Consider the following 22,924-nt stretch of genomic DNA (forward strand, 5'->3'; position numbering starts at 1 on the left):
GGAGCCTCCTGACTCCCAGTCCAACTGCCTTTCCTTCCCTTCCCTGGGTCCATCCTGTACCATGAGGGGCCCCCATACATGCACAAGCCCCATCCAACACACCACCACGCCTCTAAAGGCTGAGGTATGGCAAACAAAAAGAGAACTGGTTGCAATTTATCTTGAATTTCATTTTTAAAAATTATATAGGTTTATGCCTGGATAGAAAAATGGTAGATATTTTAATGAATGTCGTAACATTCATTTAAATGTACTTATAGAAGGTAGAATCTAAGTGGTAGATAAACGGGTGCTTGCTTTTTAATTTTTTTAAGTTTTCTGTATTTGAAAATTTTCATCACAAAGATTGGAAGAAATACACAAAAAGAGGAAAGAATTGGTTTGGAAGTTAGGAGATCTATAATTGGGTCACAGCTTTGCTACTCATTGACCATGTAACCTTGGACAAATCCCAAACACTGTGAGAATTGTATTTAAAAAATAGCTTGACTATTTATTAGTCAGTCAGGACTCTTGACTGGAAGTGACAGAAAGCCATCTCAAACTAGGAGAGAGAGAGAGAGAGAGAGAGAGAGAGAGAGAGAGAGAGAGAGAGAGAGAGAGAGATTGGCACCCGTAACCAGAGGGAGGGGGCTTCAAACCAGACCATTTGAAATTTCTCCCATTTCTTGCTTCTCTTCATGTGTTAGTCTTAGTTTTTCTAACTTCAGATGGACTTTCTCCATGCAACAGGACAGAAGAATGGCCACAGATTATACCTCGTTCCAATTTAGTAAACCCACCTTCTCTCTCCAAAAATCCAGGGGAAAACTTGGATTGGCCTGGAATGAGTCATGAGATTAGATTTACCCCCAGGGATGGTATGTAATTAGCTAGGTGTGGATCATATGCTCATACCTGGGCCAGTCGGCCAGGACACTTTGACTGAAAGGTCCAGCAAAGCCACATGAAATGGAGGGCGGTGGGGACCAGTCTCCATAGTCCAAGGGACATTATTACCAGGGTGCTGGGGTTGGGAAGGGATGACGGAGAGAGAAAAGAAAACAGATGCCTACCACGGCCTGGGCTCTGTAAGGAATCTTCTAGTGGTGATATTTTGTAAGTGCTGATCAGACTCCTGCGTACCTAACAGATGCTCAGAAAATGTTTTTCAAATGAAAGGATATAGTAAAAAGCCATGAAAATAACGAATTGTTTAAAATGTTAGTAATGGGAAAGCTCTTTAGAGATCAGCTAGTCTAACTCCTTCATTTCACAGATGAAGGAAAATGAGGCCCCAAAAGGGTAAGTTATATTCTCAAGGACATGCGGTTACAGCTAGAACCCAAACATTCTGATTCCCCACACTGCCTCTCATCCTCTCTTTCAAGCCTTCTTATTTCAAACAGATTCCCTTTGCCCTCAACTCTCAATAGATTAACCATCAGCTAATACCACCCAGGCTAATCCAGACCAGCTAATAGCAAAGAAAATAGAGGCTAGAAATTACAAAGAAAGGAAAAGAAAAAATAATCCACTTTTGTTTAATTGTTATTCTAATGAGTTAAGCCTTGGATTCAACATAGGCAGGCTCTTCTAACAGAAAAGAAGACGGAGCAGTTGGCTGCCCCCACAGTCAGCTTGTGGATAAAAGTGTGTTTATACAGCTGGGTTGGTCCAGAAGGAGCCAGGGCTGCAAACAGTTGGTGAGCAGGCCGATGGCAGGCGACAGCTGGGAGCATCTGTTTTCCATTAGAGACACTAGTGCTGTCCTCTGACCCTTGGGCCCAGCTTCCCTGGGGGCCTGGGAGTGCTCCCAGGTCTCAAGGTGCTGACAGCCAACTCACTTGCTAACACATCCTAAGGGTACTCATGGGTTAGAAAGCTCTAGGCTGGGATTTGGAAGTAAAGCTCAGAATTCAGATAGGGCTGGTGAAGTTATTTAAGATCAGCGCCTAAAGCACACTTTAATTCTGTAGTAAAATCTGTCAGAAAGAAAAGGTCTTCTATTTCCTCTCCCTTCCCTTCCCCTTCTCTCCCCTCCCCCTCCCTCCCTCCCTCCCTCCCTCCCTTCCTCCCTTTCTTCCTTTCCTCCCTCCCTTCCTCCCTTTCTTCCTTCCTTCCTTCCTCCTCCCTTCCTCCCTCCCTCTCTCCCTTCCTTCCTTCCTTCCTTCCTTCCTTCCTTCCTCCTTTTTAGCTAAGCAAGGATATTGGAAGAGAAAGCTACTCTTAATTTTTTATAGTGTTAACGAAAAAAAACATTGAAACCTGTAAAGAATTTTAGTGAGTTTATTTGAGCCAAACTGTCGACATTTGCCGGGAAGCAGAACCTCAATGAATTGAGATAATGCTCCGGAGAATGCAGGGTTACATCTATATTTATACATTGAAATCAAAGGAAAGGGACGTAGGTGAGTTACATGAAATCCATTGGTGATAGATTAGGGAGGTGGGACAAAGCAAAGCGGGGAAACCTCTGGGATTGGGTGAAAAGTGAAATGATGGACATGTGCTTCTCTTACAGAGATGGATACAGGATAGTTTAATGTAATTAACAGTTGACAATTAACTTGATAACAATAACAATGAGGGAATGTCCCGGTGCCATTTGTTGTGCCCTGAGGGGTCCGGGGTAAAAAGGAAGTTACAAGTTACCCAGACATCTCACAGATATGTTATCTTAGAGGCAAAAAGGCAAATGGGCTCAGTAAAGAAGATCTAAGTTGATCTTTGTCAGGGAAGATATCGGACTAGGACAGGACTACCCACTATAACCTGTTTGTAGTTAAATATTTAATTTTCAAACCATCCTTTGTGGTTATTTCAGGTCTCTGAGTTTGCAAGACTGCCACGCAGGCCTCCCCTGAGCTTGTCAGGTTAGCATGTGGCTCCTTTCGTCCACAATAGAAAAACAGAATTATGCTGCTCCTAATTTCTCCACAGCCATTAGCCACATCGTTCAGCATCTTGAAAAACATTTTTTGAGTCCTGTCTGTAAAATGAGCCTCATGTAAATGAATATTCAACTTTGATAGTGTGAACAAAAGAAGCCACCCGCTAACCTGACAAGCTCAGGGGAGGCCTGTGTGGCAGTCGTGAAAACTCAGAGACCTAAAGTAACCACAAAAGATGGTCTGAAAATTAAATATTTAACTACAAACAGGTTATAGTGGGCAGTCATGTCCTAGGCCGATATTTTCCCTGACAAAGATCAACTTAGATCTTTCCTGAGCCCATTTGCCTTTTTGCCTCTAAGATAACATATCTGTGAGATGTCTGGGTAACTTGTAACTTCCTTCTTTTGCTGGAGACCCTGGGGCACAACCAAATGTGGTGGGCGCCAGGATAGATACTTCAAATTCCTTCATTATCATGTTAATTGTTCCTGTACTCACCTAAGTATGTGTCCATCATTTTGCTTTTTATCCAATCCCAGGGGTTTCCCACCGGTTGACTTTATCCCACCTCCTTAATCCATCACCAATGAATTCCATGTAGCCGACCTATGTCCCTCCTTTGATGGCAATCCTACCTAATAATAGACAAATATGCAAATTGACCATACCTTCGCTATGCCCACGATTGGCCAGGAGGCGCAGGGGGGCGGGACTCGGGGTGGCCAGGGTAGCTGATTGGACCAGCGGGACGCTGAGCTCGCCTTGCCAGCGGCGGCTCGAGCTCAGCGTCTGCGCCATGGCTGTGCTGCGGCACAGAAGGGGCCTCTGGGGCAGCGAGCTCACGTCCCACCGTGGACCATCAAAAGCGGGGGAGCTGGGTGCCTGTCCACTCAGGCACCAGGCCTTTCAGAAGCCTCCACCCTGCCGGAGGCTTCTGAAAGGCCTGGTGCACCAGCAGACAGGAACCCAGCTCCCCCCCTAAACATGCATGATTCAATCATGCACTGGGCCTCTAGTGTATAAATACAGATGTAACCCACCATTTCTTCGGAGCATTATCTCAATTCATTGAGGTTCTGCTTCCCGGCATATGTCGACAGTTTGGCTCAAATAAACTCACAAAATTCTTTACAGGTTTCAATGGTTTTTTTTCGTTAACATTACTAATCAAAAGATATGACTGAATAAAGTATGCCAGTCTTAGTTTGGATCCCCCTGAATACAGACCCTGAGACAGGAACTTAGGTGCAGGAAGCTTTAAAAAAACAAAACAAAACTTTTCTGTTGAAGGTATTAGATATGTCCCCCTTCTCCCCGCCCCCATTGACTCCTTCTAGCCTGCCCCTGACCCCACCCCAGATCTTCACTATCTTATGAAGCTTTTTTTTTTTTAATCCTCACCTTTTTTTTTTTTTTTTAATTGATTTTTTTTCAGGGGAGGGAAGAGAAACATTGATTGATCAGTTGCCTCCTGTGTGTGCCCTGACTGTGAGCGAATCTGCAGCCTACTAGGTATGTATGTGCCCTGACCAGGAATTGAACCTGCAGCCTTTTGGTGTACGGGACAATACTCCAACCTACTGAGCCACCTGGCCAGGGCACTGCAGGAAGCTTTTTGAAAGGTGGTTGTAGACAACAAAGTGTGTGTGTGTGTGGGGGGGGGGGGTTGGGGGGGACAATGAAGAACAAAGTAGGGAGGAGGAAAAGCCAATGTGTAGTAGCTTCATCAATTGCTGCTGCAGGCAACTCAGGACTTAGTACCCCAGGAACACCAAGAAGTTTAAAAGATGCCTTTCAGAAATGGCCTGCAGGACAGAAGGCTGGAACACTTACACCCTTCTTCGGTTGCAGGTTGCTCCTGGGGTGTGTATTAACTTCCAGGCTATGCTTCTTGGGCATTAAGGTTGAGTAAGCTACTGCAGCATTTCTACCTGGGCCAGAAAGAAGAACACAGGGAAGCTGCCGGCCAGAGATGAAAGCAGCGATAGCCATGGAGATGTAGCAGGGATACCAGAGATATCTGATAGCAAAGTGTGAGTAGCCAGAATAAACCCAGGTAAACTAGATTAACTGACGATTTGCATAAGGAATTCCATTATACTATCCTCTCTACTTTTGTATATCTTCGAAAATTTCCTTAATAAGAAGTAAAAAAACTTCTGTAGCTTAATACTGTATGCAAATTTCTTTAGTGTCATCTTCATGCTTAAAAGAAACATTGTTCTTCCCAATACTGTCAGGTGCACTCTTCTTTGTAAACATTATAAAGGATGGAGAAATGATTTTGGTTCTAAACTGCATAAAATAATAAGCGTTAATAATTCCAAATAATGGATATGCTTTAGGTTTGCTAAGACTGCATTAAATTCACAGAAACAGACAATGTAATATAGGCAGATATTAAGAAAAGTATAGAGGGGGGCAGGATCCTGACTGGTCCTTTTATTTTAGGCAAACTTACACCCAAAGCACCCTAGACCAAGCACGTTAAACCCAAAGGCTAACACAGGCCAAATAAACGAGGCATGCGGCCCGTGGGCGGGGGCTTGACATGCTTGCCCTAGACCCATGGTCGGCAAACTGCGGCTCGCGAGCCACATGCGGCTCTTTGGCCCCTTGAGTGCGGCTCTTCCACAAAATACCATGGCCTGGGCGAGCCTATTTTGAAGAAGTGGCGTTAGAAGAAGTTTTAAGTTTAAAAAATTTGGCTCTCAAAAGAAATTTCAATCGTTGTACTGTTGATATTTGGCTCTGTTGACTAATGAGTTTGCCCTAGACAATGGCATCTGTTGTGTGTGCAGCCTAGCTTTCATGTCCCCTACTCTTAGGAAAGTTTCCCAATTTCCTTCTTCCATTTTATGCAGTTTAGTGGGATTATGAGTTCAAGAAGTCCAACTGATTCAGGTTGTTTTCCTGAGCAGGATGCAAGGGTGATTTCTTTCCTGAGTCCTTGTCCAGATGGATTCAGAGAATGAAGCCAGGGACAAAAGGTGGTAGATGAAAAGGGTGGAAATTTATTGGAAGCAAATACAAACTCCCACGTAAGGAGGGGGTCTCAAGGGAGTAACCCACAAAGCCCCCTTTTCTAAGGTTTATAAAGGCTGTAGTTCTTTGTTTCTTGATACTCCCTTCTATTTGGTCATTCTTTTTGCAGAATATCAGCTTCAAAGCAAAAACCCGATGTGGTGACCCCCCCCCCTCTTTCTCTACCCCTTATCTTGTAACATTTCTCTATCTCCTGTGAAAATCGGTTTTCCTTTTCCTCCCATTTGTCAGCATCTCCCTATCCTCTATGAAAGTTTGTTTCCTTTTCCCCCCTACCCCGTGGCTTTTCCTTATCTTCTGTGAATTGATGTCTTCCTCTCCCCTTATCCTGTAGCACCTTTTTTTTTTTCTTTCTCTGTGAGTGTATGCCTTCTGGCGGCTCCAAGCCCTCACCTATGCATTCCTCCCCCATGGACCCTCTTTATTCCTAAAACTCCCTAAACCTGCCTATTTTATCCCCAAAATTCCTTTCACAACTATACTGTGACCTCCATGCTGTGAGGAAGCTCAGGTTGCATGGAGAGGCTTCATGGAGAGAGAAAGGTGCCCAATTATTGTCCAGCTGTTCCAGCTATACCAGCCCAGGTATCACACATGTGAGCGCAGAAGCCTTCAGGTGACTCTAGCCCCAGCTGCCATGTAGCTACAACTACACGAGTGAAAACTGCTCAGCTGAGTTCAGTCAACCTTAGAACTGTCAGCGTAAAAAAATGTGTGCATGGATATAGCAAAAGACATGTACTAAACGGGTCATAGAAGTACAATCTGTAATGGCCCTGGATTCGTTTCTTAGGATTGCCTTAATAAAGTACGACAAAATGGGTGGTTAAAAAAAAGAGAAACCTATTCTCTCACAGCTCTGGAGAAAGATCATCTTTTTTGTTGTTGTTAATCCTCACCCTTTGGATATTTTTTTTTCATTGATTTTTAGATAGAATGAAAGGAAGGGATGGGGAGAGGGAGAAAAACATCACTGTAAGAGAGATACATAGATTGTGTTGCCTCCCGCATGAGCCCCGCCCGACCCAGGCTGGGGGTCGAACCTGCAACCCAGGTATGTGCCCTTGACTGGAAATCGAATCCAAGACTCTCTGTTGTGTGAGCAGATGCTCTAACCACTGAGCAGCACAGTCAGGACTAGAGGAAGTTCAAAATCAAAGTGTCAGCAGGGTCATGCTCACTCTCAGGCTTCAGGCCTCGTCCTCTCCTAGCCTCTGGTGGTGGCCTTTGACTGCGTCACTCTAATCTCTGCCCCTGTCCTCAAATGGTGTTTTCTCTTTGTGTGTCTGTCTGTACCTATGTCCAAACTTCCTTCTTCTTATAAGGACACCAGTCATATTGGACTAGGGCTCACCCTAGTGACCTTATCTTGGCTTGATTACATCTGCAAAGACCCTGTTTCCAAATAAGATCACATTCACTGGTGCCAGTGGTTAGTGTTTCAATGTACCGTATTTTCCGGCGTATAAGACGACTGGGCATATAAGATTTTCCTGGGTTAAAAAGTCATCTTATACGGTAATAGTAAATAGGCTTTTTGCCCAAGTCTCTCTCATGAATAGAGTGTCAGGTACCGTATTTTCCGGTGTATAAGATGACTTTTTAACCCAGGAAAATCTTATATGCCCAGTCGTCTTATATGCCGGAAAATACGGTATCTTTTTTGGGAACACAATTCAACCCATAACAAGCACAAGTGGAAAGAGCCCAAATGACTATCAACAGTGGAATGGATAAATAAATGGTCACGTACTGAAATACCACAGAGCAGTGAGAATAAACATACAATATGGACTAATCTCAAAGCATGATGTTGATGGACATAATAGAGTTCATACTGTAAAATCCCCTTTACATAAAGTTCAAAACCTTGGGGAGAGGTCGTGATTTCTTTCAACATGGTCTGAGTGATTATGCAGTATATTCACTTTGTAGAGCCACCAATCTATGCTTTTATGTTAAATATCAATAAAATGTTTTTTTTCTTTTAAAGTCCCTTTACTCATGAAGCTGACCATTGAGGAGAGATGGTCAATAATCAACATAAATAGGAAAAAATTATAGAGTATTAGTTGGAGCTATGTGCTGCAGACAGAGATAAAGCAAGGAGGGGCCCAGTGAGGACTAGAAGGGGAATGTGATGATCCAGCAATCCCATTCCTGAATATTTATCCAAAAGTATTAAAATTAAGATCTGGAAGAGATAGCTTCATTCCCATGTTCATTGCAGAATTATTCACAATAGCCAAGATATGGAAACAATGTAACTATCCACTGACAGATGAATGGGTAAAGAAAATGTGGTATACTAGTATACATATGAGAGAATATTATTCAAACTTAAAAAAAGGAAAGCCCTTGAAGGTGTGGCTCAGTGATTGAACCAGGAGGTCTCCTTATGATTCCTGGTCAGGGCATATGCCCTGGTTGCGGACTCAATCCCCAGTAGGGGGCGTGCAGGAGGCAGCTGATCAATGATTCTCATCATTGATATTCCTCTCTCTTCCTCTCTGAAATCAGTTTAATATATATATATGAAGGAAACCCTGACCTTTGTGATATAGAGAACATTATGCTAAGTGAAATAAACCAGTAATAGAAGGACAAATACTGTATGATTCCACTTATATGAGGCATTAAAATAGTTAAACTCACAGAATCAGATAATAGAATGGTGGTTTCCAGGGTTGAGAAGAGAGGAAATGGGGAAGTGTTGTTCAATAAATATAAGTTATAGTCATACAAAATGTGTGCACTTAAAATTTTGTTGAGAAGGTGGATCTCATGTTAAGTTTCCTTACCTTCCCCCATCCCCTTCAAATAAATAACAAAGGGACACAAGAAATCTTTTGCAGGTGATGGATATTTTTATTACCTTGTGAAAACAGTATCAAAGGTGTATGCATGTGTCAAACTCAGCAAAATGTATACATTAAATATGTGCATTTTTTTGTGTACTACATATACCTGAATAAAGCTGAAAAAAAGTAAAACAGTGGTCAGAGAAAGGCAGTTGAGATGCTAACACTGGTTTGATTCAGTAAGTTTCATTTAATCTTCACAACAAGCTTATGAGTAAGGGATTGTTACATATTAAAATAAGTTACGGTAGGCAAATGTGGAGAAAGGCACTAAATTAAACAGCCACAAATAGGTAAGACAGTTTGCTGCTCAGGAAACATATTTTTATTGCCATATGAATCAGGGATGACAACATAGATGGCCAGATAATTCATAGAGAGACAGATAGATGGACAGACAGACAACATGTATAAAAACAGAGATGGCTACTGAGCTTTCTATAATCTTGCTAGTCCTTGTCAGGGCTCAGAAGACAATGTGTTTGTTGTCATCAGAGCTTGAAATGAGAGTCAAGTAATATTTGATTTGTTTGTCTTGCCCAAGTTTAAAAACTGTGAAAGAAAAAAGAATGTGATATTTATCACATTACATAATTATAGTACAATATTATTGCCTATATTGATTATACTGTGGATTAGCTCTCTATGGCTTATTTACTAGTCTTTACAAATTTGCACCCTTGAACACCATTAATTTTATTTCTCTCATCCCCTGGCAACCGCCATTTTACTGTTGTTGTTTTTTTCAGATTTAACTTTCTATATTCCATACTAGAGGCCCGGGGCACGAATTCGTGTACCAGTGGGGTCCCTTGGCCTGGCTTGCGGGATCGGGCTGAAACCAGCTCTCCAACATCCCCCGAGGGGTCCTAGATTGCGAGAGGGTGCAGGCCAGGCTGAGGGACCACACTGGTGCAAAATCGGGGCTGGGGAGGGACACGGGTGGTTGGGCAGCCAGGGAGGGACTGCGGGAGGGCTCCAGGGTGTATCCAGTCTGTCTCGCTCAGTCTTGATAAGCTGGATCCCAGGAGCAAGCTAACCTACTGGTGGAAGCATCTACCCCCTGGTGGTCAGTGCACATCATAGCGAGTGGTTGAACGGCCTTAGCATATCATTAGTATATTAAGCTTTGATTGGTTGAACAGCTGACCAGACGACCAGACACTTAGTATATTAGGCTTTTATTATCCTATATAATAAAACCTTAATATGCAAATCAACCAAACGATGGAATGACCAGTTGCTATGATACATACTGACCACCAGGGGGCAGATGCTAAACGCAGGAGCTGCCCCCTGGTGGTCAGTACACTCCCATAGGGGGAGCACTGCTCAGCCAGAAGCTGGGCTCACGGCTGGCAAGTTCAGTGGCAGTGGCTGGAGCCTCTCCTGCCTCTGCTGCAGGCGGGTGGTAAGGAGCGAGGGGTCCGGAACTGTGAGAGGAATGTCTGACAGGAGGATATTCCCTGAGGGGTCGTGGACTGCGAGAGGGCGCAGGCCGGGCTGAGGGAACTCCCCCAGTGCACGAAATTTCATGCACCGGGCCTCTAGTATAGGATATAAATGATATCATTAAGTTCTGTCTTTCCCTGTCTGACTTACCTCATTTAGCATAATGTGCTTAAGGTCCATCTATGTTGTCACAAATGGAAGGAAATTCTCCTTTCTCAAGGCTGAATAATATTCCATTGTGTATATTCCACATCTTTTAAAAAAAATCTATTCATCTAATGATGAGGATTTGGGTAGTTTCTATATCTTGGTTATTGTGAATAATGCTGTGATAAACATGGGAGTGCATATATCTCATCAAAATCCTATTTTCATTTTCTTGGGTATATACCCAGAAGTGGAATTGCTGGATTATATGATAGATCTATTTTTAATTCTTTGAGGAAACTCCATATTGTTTTCTACCCCTTTACTTTTGACCACAGAGAAGAATATTAGCAGAAAAATACATTGGAAAATACAAAAGTTATCAAAATGAATTTGAGATTATTAGTAGTTGAGAAATCTTTCCCATATAATTTACACACATTTTTTATCTAGGAATTCTCATTCCCATACTTGTTCAAAACTGCCTTTCTGACTTTTTTCTTGATTGTTGGAGGCACAAATTCTTCATTGCTCTTCTCTCTTCTGAGGAGCTCCTTCCACCATCCTCCCCATCCCACCTCTACAAGTAGGCTACAGAGAAAGTCCCTCGAGTTCTGTGGTCCTTAAATTTCAGAAGCACCAGAACCACTTAGAGGGCTTATTAAAACATATTGTCGGGGTTGCTCAATGGTTAGAACGTCAGCCCACACACTGAAGGGTTGCGGGTTGGATACCCAGTCAAGGGCAGGTATCTGGGTTGCAGGTTCAGTCCCCTAGCCTGGTCTGGGAGCATGTGGGAGGCAACTGATCCATGTGTCTCTCTCACATCAATGTTTCTCTCTTCCCCTTCCTTCCACGCTATCTAAAATCAATGGAAAAAACTCCTCCAGTGAGGATTAACAACAACAAAATAAAACAACACAACACATTGTTGGGTCTCAAACCCAAAGTTTCTGATTTATTAAGTCTGAAGAGAGGCTTAAGTATTTGAGCCCAGGTAACGCTGAAGTTGCTGGTCTGGGGACCATACCTGGAGAACTTATTCCTTTCAATCTGCTTCCCAAGGCAGGTTTACAAGTGGTTATGTAGGATTCTTGTTAATGGTTACAAGGAAACATTAAAGGGATTACATTATGTTACTAGATGGTAAAAGAAAGGCCACCCACACTTTCAGTCTCTCCAGGGCAAGGCTGGTTCCCACCTTCCACATGCAATCCAGGGAGAACCCCAGTTTTCCCTACTGTATATTGCAAGAATTTAATAAAATTAAGCTCCTAAGAGACAGTTCTCTAAATGGTGGCTACTTTAATTTTGTTTCCTCTCACATCGCTAGTCATCCAACCACTCGAATCGGATGCAGTCACATCCTGCCGGCTCATTAAGGGGTGGGTTGAAGAGATGCAGGCAATGGCGCCACTGAGGACACAACGAGGACCCAGGTGCCGTCCCCATGGCACCTAGGCGGCCAGGTGCAATGCTCTGGAGCAGAGGGTGCAGTTAGAGCCGCGCGGGAGCGTACGCTTCCGGCCACGTGATAACGTCCAGCGCCAATGGGAGGGCTGGACGTCACCCCCGCTTCCTCACCGTGGCAACGGGCTGGTAACTATTTCCGGTGCGGTGAGGGCTCGGGGCTGATGCGGGTGAGTGTCCTTCTTCTCACGCTGTCCGCGCGGCTGCCGCTGCCGCGCCGTTTCCTCGCCCCGGCCCGTGCGCTCGCCGGGACCTTCCTCTCCAGGGCCGGGAGGGGGCGGTGCGCCGGATGCCCCTTGCCCGGGCGGGGGTGACGGAGCGGACCCGGGACGCTCCTCGTTCCCTCGGTCGCGCGTGGGGCCCGCGCCGGCCCCCTTTCCCAGCCGTGGCTCCAGCGTGGCGGCCGCACTCCCTCGCCGGGGAAGGGAGTGTCTGTTTGTGGGAGTCCTCGCTGCCCTTCGCCCACTTTGCAGTCTGCGGCTGTGGGTTTCTCCAAGTCTGAGGCTCGCAGGAGAGCCGAGGGTGCGCGCCCTGGCCCCGCGTGTGATCGAGGCCTGGTTAGAGTCCGCGGGACGTTAGCATTGACTCCTCAGTCGGAGGAAGAGGACCGGGAAAGGACCGAGAAGAAGGAGGAGCAGCTTTTGGAGAGGAGGGTGGAGACCTGGAGCTGGAGGTGCCCTGGAAGGAGAGGGCATCGTGTTTCCGGAAGGAGGGAGTTCAACTGGACTGGCCTCTGTAGGGGAGGGAAGGAAAGGTATTTTGGGGACCATGTGACCGAAATCCTTCAATATTTAGCTAAGGGATTTTTATACGCTCAGGAGTTTAATAATTTCCTTCTTTGCTTGTTTTAAATAAAGCTCTCCCCCCCCCCCAACTTCTAAGAAACGGTGCATGCTTATTAAAGAAAATCTGGGAAATGCAGAACTATTTTAAGAGATCACCTATAGTTCCACCAACCCAGCTTTTTTTTTTTTTTAAATCATTCTTTGTAATTTCCATAGCATATTCTTAACTTACTTATGATCATAGTGTATGCATATAAAATAGGATTACAGTTGGCCGTGTGTATCCACGGATTCATGCAGATTCAGCCAACCACAGATCCAAAATATTTGGGAAAGAAAAAAGCTACATTGTAAAGGACTTAGCATCCTTGGATTTATCCAGCGGGGAGGTCTTGCAATTAATCTCTTATTCCTAGGAAGGACTTTGTAACTAGAAAGCGTAATTTTTGTACATTGCATCCATGATATGGATAGATGTGTTTTTTTCTGAGATACAATTCACATGCCATAACATCCATTCTTTTAAGTTGTAAATTTGATTTTTCCAGCACTCGTCACCACTATCTAATTCCAGAAAATTTTTATCGCCTCTAAAAGAAACTGTACCTGTTATAGACACTCCTTTTGCTTCTTCAGTCCCTGGCATCCATTAATCTACCTTTTGTGTCTGTGGATTTTTCTATTCTGGATATTTCATGTAAATGGAAGCATAAAATATGTGTCCTTTTGTGTCTGGCTTCTTTCACTTAGCTTAATGTTTTCAAGGTTAATCAGTGTGTTATGTATTATTCCTACATTCCTTTTTATAGCTGAATAATATTCCATTATATGAATATGCCACATTTTGTTGATGGACATGGGTTGTTTCCACTTTTTGACTCTTATGAATACTTTTACTTTATAAACATCCATGCACAAGCTTTTGTGTGGACGAATGTTTTCAGTTCTCTTGGGTGTATACCTAGAAACAGTTTCTGTGTCATACAGTAATTCTTTTTGAGGAACTGCCATATGTTTTCCAAAGTGGCCTGCACCAGCAGGATGTGAGGGTTCAGATTTCTCTTTATCCTTGTCAACACTTATCTTTTTGATTGCTGCCATTGGTTGTGAAATGGCATGTCATTGTGGTTTTGATTTGCATTTTCTGGATGGCTGAAAATGTTGAGCATCTTTTTCCTTCTTGGCCTTTTGCAAATCTTTGGAGAAATGTCAGTTTAATTACTTTGCCCTTTTTAAAATGAAATTTTTAAAAACTTATTTTAAAGTTGTATGGGCTCTTTACATAGTCCAGGTTAAGTCCTTATCAGATACACAATTTGTAATCTTTTCTCTCCCATTTTCTCCATTTTGGGGAGTTTCTTTTCACCTTCTTGAATGGTGTCCTTGAAGTGCAAAAGTTTAAAATTTTGGTGAAGTTCACTTTATAGTTTTTTGGTTGCTTGTGCTTTTGGTGTCATATCTGAAACCACTGCCAAATTTAAGGTCATGAAGACATCTCTTTTTTTACCTAAGAGTTTTATAGTTTCACCTTTTGCATTTAGGTCTTGATATATGTAGAGTTAAGGTCTATATATGGTGTGAGTTAGGCATCCAAATTCATCCTTTTGCATGTAGCTATCTAACTGTCCCAGCACTATTTATTGAATACTCTGTCCTTTCCCCATTGAATGGCCTTGGTACCCTTGCCAAAACCAACTGACCATAATATACACTGAGTGGCCAAATTATTATGATCTCTGAACGCATAATAATCTGGCCACTCAGTGTGTGTGTGTGTGTGTGTGTGTGTGTGTGTGTGTGTATCAGAGGCCCGGTGGATGAATTCGTGGATGGGTGGGGTCCGGCCAGCCTGGCCAGGGGGAGGGGACATGGGCGGTTGACCGGCTTGCCTGCTGGTCGAACTCCTGATCGAGGGGACAATTTGCATATTAGCCTTTTATTATATAGGATATACACTGACTGGCCAGATTATTATGCATTCAGAGATCATAATAATCTGTCCACTCAGTGTATAGGTTATTCTTATTTTAGGCATTTCTCTATGTTGGACATTTAGCTCACTCTCTTTTTTTAATTATCCTGTGTTAAACAAAACATTAAAGACATAAAACATTTTCTGTATTTGAAGTTATTTTGGTAGAAAGTGTTCTCAGAAGTGGAATTACTGGGTCAAAGATGAAATAAGTATGTTTTGGAGCTTACTTAATGGGGTATTAAACCTTCAGTGTCATCATGATGGTAAGAGCAACAAAACTTTTCTTTATTCAGCTATAGCTTCAGGGCTGGATTTCTGTAAAAGCTTTTTTCTGTAAGATGGATTTCACAATTTCCTCTTTCAACTGCTTCTAAAAGACTAAGTAAATCTAGAGCAAAAACTTCAACATAAGGGGCAAACAGAACATGTGGTAGTTTTCTAAATGGGTTAAAGGGGAAAAAAATAGTGTCATCACATGCAGTAAGAAAATAAAACAATCTTTGAGAGAAATGGGGTCAAAATTTAGACCTTAAATCAATGCCATGAATGTCCTTGGAGCAAAAACAATGTTTTATTCTGAGTTTCTCTCCTGGCCTTGATAATCAGGTTAATTACATTCATTGTGGTCTCAGAAACGGCTAATTACATATTCTCTTTGTAGTATAGTACCTAGTTAAAAAAACGTTCAAATACAAAATGTTATTAGGAAAAAAATTAAGTTTCCCTTTTACCCTTTCCTCTCAATCTCCCAGTTCTCCTTAGATGTATCCATGGTACTGTTACTTGTGCATGTTTAGACTAGTTTATGCATAGAGTATCTCTGGAAAGATAGTATATACAAATTATACATTTTAAGGTTCTTGATACAGACAAATGCTTTTTAAAAATGGTTACATCAGTTTATGGTGGCAGTTACAGTGCTAGTTAGAAATATTTCATTTTTGTTTGTATTTCCTTGACCATTCTTTCCTTAATATTGGGATCTAGTTTATATTTCCTCTTTTATGAATTGTCTGCTCATGTCTTTTGGCATGCTATTTGTTTTTATTGGAGCTGTTCTTTATGAGATTTATTTTTGCAGCTTTTTGTGGATGGATGTTTTATGTTAGCCTGGACTTGAGAAAAGTTAAAATGCTTTTTGTAACATTTTTGCTAAGAGGTATGTGAGCTGAACAAGTTGTCAAGGCAGTAAGGAAAATTAAATGCTTGAGGGAGAAATCAGTAGGATTTGGAAACTGGGTGCAGTTGAAGATGACTTCAAGTTGATTTAGAAAAGGATGGTGCTATTAAGAAAAATAAGGAGTAATGTGGAAAGACCTAGGTTTCTGGGGAGAGATGAATTTGTTTAGGGCAGGCTAAGAGTGAGGATGATCCAGGTTGAACTATCCAGACTTGTGGCTAGAGCTCAAGAAACAGAAGATAAAGAGTTAGGAATCATCTGGCTTACTAAGAGAATAGTTTGAAAGGTTGGTGGTGGATAAAATTGCTGAAGGAGACATTTGAGAATAGGTCCATCTGCCAGTCATGTGAAAGGACAAAGTTGGGAGGCATCAGGGGGCCTTGAAGAGTTAGCTAGCACAGTAGATTGGTGTGCTTGCCAAGAAGAGCAGGGTATCTAGAAAATCAGAGGTTACAAGCAGAGGATTATAAAAAGGCTATGAGGTTTGGTAATTTGGAAAATATACATTTTACGGATAAGGAAATAATTTATGGGAAGCAAGAAGTTTTTCTTTATTCCCAAACAGCTTTATTAAGATAGAATTTATTTGTCATATAATTTACCCACTTAGAGTGTATAATTCAGTGGTATTTAGAATATTTAGAATTGTGCAGCTATTGCCACAATCAATTTTGGAACACTTTATTGCCCCCAAGGGAAACCGTGCCCCTGTTAGCAGTCCTTTCCTAATCCACTCCATCCTTCCAGTTCTAGGCAACCACTAATCTACTTACTGTCTCTTTATATTTGCCTATGGTAGACATTTCATGTAAATGAAAACATACAACATGTGGCCTTTTGTGTCTGATTTTTTTCATTGTTTCCAAAGTTTATAATGCCATAGTATGTATCAACACTTCATTCCTTTTAATGGCTGAATAATGTTCCATTGTATGAATATATCATTTTTAATTATCACCAGTTCATGCACATTTGAGTTGTTTTCACTTTTTGCCTTTTATGAATAATTCTGCTCTAAACATCCATGTACAAGATTTTGTGTGGATATGTTTTCAGTTCTCTTGGGTCTATACCTAGGAGTGTAATGGCTGGGTCATACGCTAACTTTATGTTTAACTTTTCAAGCAACTGTTGCAGAGGATGGACAAGTTACTAGTGTTTTTTAGAAATAATAAAACTAATTTTAATGTCATCATTGGTAGGAAGTTGCAAAATGTCTATATTAAGACATATTCAGAAATAAAGGCATGATAAAAATGGGTCTATAAAATTGTTTGTTTTTTTGTTCTATGAAACTGTAACATGTTTATGCATCTCCTTACATTGGAAACCTTTTTGTGATGGGTTGTTACCTAAAAAAGTTTGCAGAATTGTTAGGTATTTTTCTTGTGACTATATTGATGTATGCTTCATTTAGTTTTAAATAGTGATTTGTAATAATGACTACAAATGTGATAAAAACATCACAGGGATTTTTGATGTTAATCTATGGTCATGATTTAATATTTACTCTTTAGTCTTAACTGTAGAGACCAAATACTGTGATTCATTTTTTAATTTGAATTACCTATAGTTTGTACGGCCCCAAAAGTTCAAGATCCAGGGAAACAAACAAACAAAAAAGACCTATTGGGCCAGTAGTATTGTTGATTGGCCATGTTATTTTTTTTTTTTGTTCCCTATGTAGGAAAAATGTTGAGGAGTTTTCCCTCTTACTGCTGTTTTTAGTGGGATCTCATAGGCTCGTCCTATTTTTGAACTTGGACTTAATTACCTTGTGTTCCTATAAATAAATAAATTTCTTCACTATATTCAGATTGTTTAAAATTGAAAGGTACAAAATGATGAACAGTAGCATTTTTATATTACCTCTATCAGTCATCCAAATATACTGGTAAATACTATTATACTATTTTTTGGTATATTCTTCCAGATTTGTACTTTGTGTATATATATTTAGCCATATTATTTTTCTCCCCTCCCTCAGAATATTGTACGGCATATAATTCTGTTATATATATATATATATATATATATATATATATATATATATATATATATATATATATTTATTTTTTTACCAAAACATCTTTAAGATCTGACATTCCATATTTATATATTAAGAACATTCTCTTTTTTTCCAATGGCTGCTTTTATTTTTAACCATTTCCACTGAGACATATTGTTGGTTTATGTCTTTCCTATTATAGATAGTCCTTCAGTATACATTTGTAATTTTGTTCAATTTTGCCAAATTGTCCTTGTTGAATTGTATTATTTTATTTTATTTATTAACTAGAGGCCTGGTGCATGAAAATTCATACACTGGAGGGGGGGTCCCTCAGCCCGGCCTGCCCCCTCTCACAGTCCGGGAGCCCTCAGGGGTGGGAGGCGACCCAGTGATCAGGGGAAGGCAATGCCCCCATCACACCTCTGCTGCTGCCACTGCCAGCAGTGCAAGCCTCGGCCAGCCCTGGTTACCTGAGCCTTGGGCTACCCTGGGCAGCTGGGCAGCAGCCATCTGAGGCTTGCCTGCACCTCGGCTGGCTCTGGGCGGCTGGGCAGCTGCCATCCGAACCTTGCCTGTGCCTTGGGCTGCCCCTGGGTGGCTGGGGGGCCGAGGGGACTGGGGGACTCCAGAGGCAGGCATGTGGAGCGGCCAGACCTGCCTGGGGGCAGGCCTGGCCATGCCACGTGCCTGCTGCCCCAGCAGGGCTGAGGGGACTGGGCACCACCATCTTGTAGCTGTGGGCACCGCTATCTTTGAGGGTGTGGCAGTAAGTTAGCATATTTCCTCCTTATTGGCTGTGGGTGCCACCATCTTTGTGAGGGCGTGATGGTCAATTAGCATATTCCCTCTTTATTAGATAGGATTCCTTTTTTAAAATATTTTTTTATTGATTTCAGAGAGGAAGGGAGAGGGAGAAAAAAACATCAATGATGAGAGAGAATCGTTGATCAGCTGCCTCCTGCATGCCCCCCACTGGGAATTGAGCCCGCAATCTAGGCATGTGTCCTTGACTGAAATCGAACCTGGGATTCTTTAGTTGGCAAGCTGACACTCGGCTAGGGTGTGGTCGGCAAACTCATTAGTCAACAGAGCCAAATATCAACAGTACAATGATTGAAATTTCTTTTGAGAGCCAAATTTTTAAAACTTAAACTATATAGGTAGGTACATTGTCATTACCTTAATTAGGGTCCTCCTAAGCTGGCCTTTGCTAAAAACGTCCTCAATCTGATTGAGGTACACTCAAGGGGCCAAAGAGCCGCATGTGGCTTGCGAGCCGTGGTTTGCCGACCACTGGGCTAGGGCAGTAATCGGCAAACTCATTAGTCAACAGAGCAAAATATCAACAGTACGATTGAAATTTCTTTTGGGAGCCAAATTTTTTAAACTTCTAACGCCACTTCTTCAAAATAGACTCGCCCAGGCCATGGTATTTTGTGGAAGAGCCACACTCAAGGGACCAAAGAGCCGCATGTGGCTCGTGAGCCACAGTTTGCTGACCACTGGGCTAGGGCAAGTTGTATTATTTTACTAGAGGCCCAGTGCACAAATTCGTGCATGGGTAGGGTCCCTCGGGGTGGCCTGCGGTGATCAGGTCCCAGCTCACGCCCCTAGCCTTGCACCCCTGCAGCTCTGCAGCCCTGCCTGGCACCCTTCCTTGGCCTGGCACTGTCCCCTCACCTGCTCCACCATCCCACCTACGGGGTGATTGATCAGGGCTGGGCCCCCTGCCTGGCTCCCTCAGCACCTGGGAGCTGGGCGGTGGCCACGCCCCCCGCCACCGCCTCTGGTTGCCATCTGCAGGGTGATTGGCGGGGTGATTGGGCCCCCGCTCATACCCGCCTTTGCCTGGCGCCACCAGCTCACCTGCACCATCCTGCCGCAATCCTGCTCTCGTCGGAGCCCATCAGGGCTGGCATCGCCTCCACTGCCACCCGCTGCCAGCGTTGTGTCGCCCGCCATATTCTGTGCTGCCCCCTGGTGGTCAGTGCATGTCATAGCAGGTGGTCAAACTCCCGGTCTCTCGGTCGAACGACCCCCCGAGGGGAAAATTTGCCTATTAGGCTTTTATTATATAGGATGCTGCCACTAGTAATGTGTGAGAACTCCTGTTTCTCATACCCTCAAAACAAAGATGGTATCTTACTTTTTGATATTTGCCAATCTAAGTTAAAAAATGGTATTTCAGTGTAGTTTTATTATGCATCTTTCTTTTGAGTGAGTTTTAGCATCTTTTGATCTGTTTAAACTGTTGTGTAATTTTTCTGTTAACTGGCAGTTGCCCATTAGCTCTTTTTTGTCTTTTTTTAGTCATTTGTTGGAACTCTTTATTTATTAGGTAGGTCAGACCTTTAATGGGTTTTGAGTTAAACAAAAACTGATGTTGGAGTAGAAGTTGCTTCATTTCTAATTGAATTAAAAACATTCCAGTAACCATTGTGAGCTAAAGGCCAGAGTTGTGTGCTGGATAGCCTGTATCCTTGAGTTCTTTTCCCAGTCCAGCAGAACATTGAGGCCAGCATTTTTGGAGGAGTTTATTGAGATGACATGGTTTGCAAAATAAATATATTTCAGAGAATCTCCGAGGGATGGTAGGTTGCTCAGGAAATAACATTAATTCATCTTCTACATTTTAATTTTTTCAGACAAGCTTGAGAAGCAGTGTTTTAAAATCTTTCATAGATGTATGTTAAAAAGCCTATTACTGCAAACTTGACTCATTATAAAATGTTAATGTTCTAATTTTTCATTTATGAAAAAATGCATCTGATGACAGAGTAGCTTGAAGATTAATAACCCATACTACTTGGATGTGTTTGTGTTTTAACTGAAGCTTTTAGTTTGCCAAAGCCTGAGTTTCTACTCAACCTGTTTTTGTGGGGACTGGTTGGCCCACGCTCATTTCATGGCTAGGTCAGACATGACGGCCTGTATAGGCTGGCAGATGAACCATGATCATTTAAATTCAACTGACACATGAATAAATAGAAACCTATCTCAGAGAAATAACCAGAGTCAGTAAAGATAATTGAGGCAGATCCTTGTGAAGTCTTTGGAAGAAAATCCATCCTTAGAAGGACAGGCACCACCACAAAGCAAAAACAAAAACAGGCATTTAAATTCACTGTTTATTTAATCAGCTCAGTACTCGTTTGTAAAATAAAAATATTCTCTGTGTTTATGAATATATGTAAACATTTTAATATAACAGCATATACCATTTGTCCTTTAAATAAAATGTCATATAATAAAATTTAAATTGACTCTTTAACGAAGAATTAAAGCAAGTTAAAATACAATATTGCAGGGCTTCTCAGACTATCTCTGGTATAAAAGACCAGCTTACAAAATGTTCAGTTCATTTGTGACCATTTCTTTTATAATATACAAAACCAAAACCAAAAAGCAAAACCCAAACAAAACTGAAATATGGAAATGTGAATGAAAGATATAAATAAAAGCTCACGTTTTTATTAGATTTAGCAGATAAAATTGTATCAAAAACATAAGTATAAAAAATCATGAGGAAATAGAAAAATTCAAAGCTGTACATTATGTATTGAAAATGTACATATAAAGCAATTAATATATTAATAAAATAATTTAATTCAGGCTGGTAACAAACCCTGGTATACAGACTACACTTTGTGTACACTGCTTTTTTGGACTAGGCAACTAAATCACTTTAAAAATACAAATTATATTGTTGACAGTATTACAGATGTCACCCACTTTCTCTACTTTGACCCCCTCTACCCACGCCCCACCCCACACCCAGGCCTTCATCACACTATTGTATGTCCATGGGCTAGGCATATCCTATCTAATAAAAGAGTAATATGCAAATTGACCATCACCCCAACACACAAGATGGCTGCCCCCATGTGGTCAAAGATGGCTGCCCCCATGTGGACACAAGATGGCTGCCACAAGATAGCCAACAGGGGAGGGCAGTTGGGAGGGACCAGGCCTGCAAGGGAGGGCAGTTGTGGGCGATCTGGCCAGCAGGGGAGGTCAGTTGGGAGGGACCAGGCCTGCAAGGGAGGGCAGTTTGGGGCGATCAAGCCTGCAGGGGAGGACAGTTGGGGAGGACCAGGCTGGCAGAGGAGGGAAGTTGGGGGCGACCAGGCCTGCAGGGAAGGGCAGTTGGAGGAGACCCAGGCCTGCAGGGGAGAGCAGTTGGGAGGGACCAGGCCTGCAGGGGAGGGCAGTTCGGGGTGACCAGGCCTACAGGGGAGGGCAGTTAGGGGCAAACAGACTGTCAGGGGAGTGGTTAGGGGGTGATCAGGCTGGCAGGCAGAAGCAGTTAGGGGCAGTCAGGAAGGCAGGAAGGCGAGCAGTTGGGAGCCAGCAGTCCTGGATTGTGAGAGGGATGTCCAACAGGCAGTCGGACATCCCTCAAGGGGTCCCAAATTGGAGAGGGTGCAGGCTGGGCTGAGGGACAACCCCCCCCCCATGCATGAATTTCATGCACCGGGCCTCTAGTATGCATATAAGTTCTTTGGTTAATCTTTCCCTAACCTCACTCCACCCTCCTTCCCTCTGAGATCTGCCAGGTCTGTTCCATGCAGCCATATCTCTGGACCTATTTTCTTTGTCAGTTTATTTTGTTCATTAGATTCCACATATAAGTGATGTCATGTGATATTTGTCTCACTCTGACTGGCTTATTTCGTTTGGCATAACAATCTCCACGTTTATCCATGCTGTCATAGAGGGTAAGAGATCCTTCCTTTTTACAGCTGCAAAGTATTCCATGGTGTAAATGTACCACAGCTTTTTTATCCACTTATTTACTGACTAGAGACCTGGTGCACGAAAATTCGTGCACTCATGGGGGGGAGGGTCCCTCAGCCTGGCCTGCGTCTGAAACCCCTTGGGGGATTTCCATCTGCTGGCTTAGGCCCGCTCCCCGGGGGATCAGGCCTAAGCTGTCAGACATCCCTCTGGCAGCCCGGGAGCCCTTGGGGGGTGTCTACCTGCCGGCTTAGGCCTGCTCCTGGGGGTATTGGGCCAAAGCTGGCAGTCAGACATCCCTCTGGCAGCCTGAGAGCCCTTGGAGGATGTCCAACTAACGGCTTAGGCCTGCTCCCCTGGGGGAACGGGCCTAAGCCATTAGTCG

The 22,924-nt window shown here is 42.8% G+C and overlaps 1 protein-coding gene across 1 annotated transcript in view; it reads left to right on the forward strand.

Moving 5' to 3' along the window:
* Positions 1-11,781: 11,781 nt before the first annotated feature.
* Positions 11,782-22,924, forward strand: part of TASP1 (taspase 1) — a 257,842-nt gene continuing 246,699 nt past the window's right edge. Inside the window, exon 1 of the mRNA XM_008141100.3 lies at positions 11,782-12,021. The gene's annotated coding sequence lies outside the window, so the exon portion shown is untranslated. The remainder of the gene's footprint in view (positions 12,022-22,924) is intronic.

The sequence above is a fragment of the Eptesicus fuscus genome, chromosome 12 (genome assembly GCF_027574615.1).
Source record: "Eptesicus fuscus isolate TK198812 chromosome 12, DD_ASM_mEF_20220401, whole genome shotgun sequence".
Classification (NCBI taxonomy): domain Eukaryota; kingdom Metazoa; phylum Chordata; class Mammalia; order Chiroptera; family Vespertilionidae; genus Eptesicus; species Eptesicus fuscus.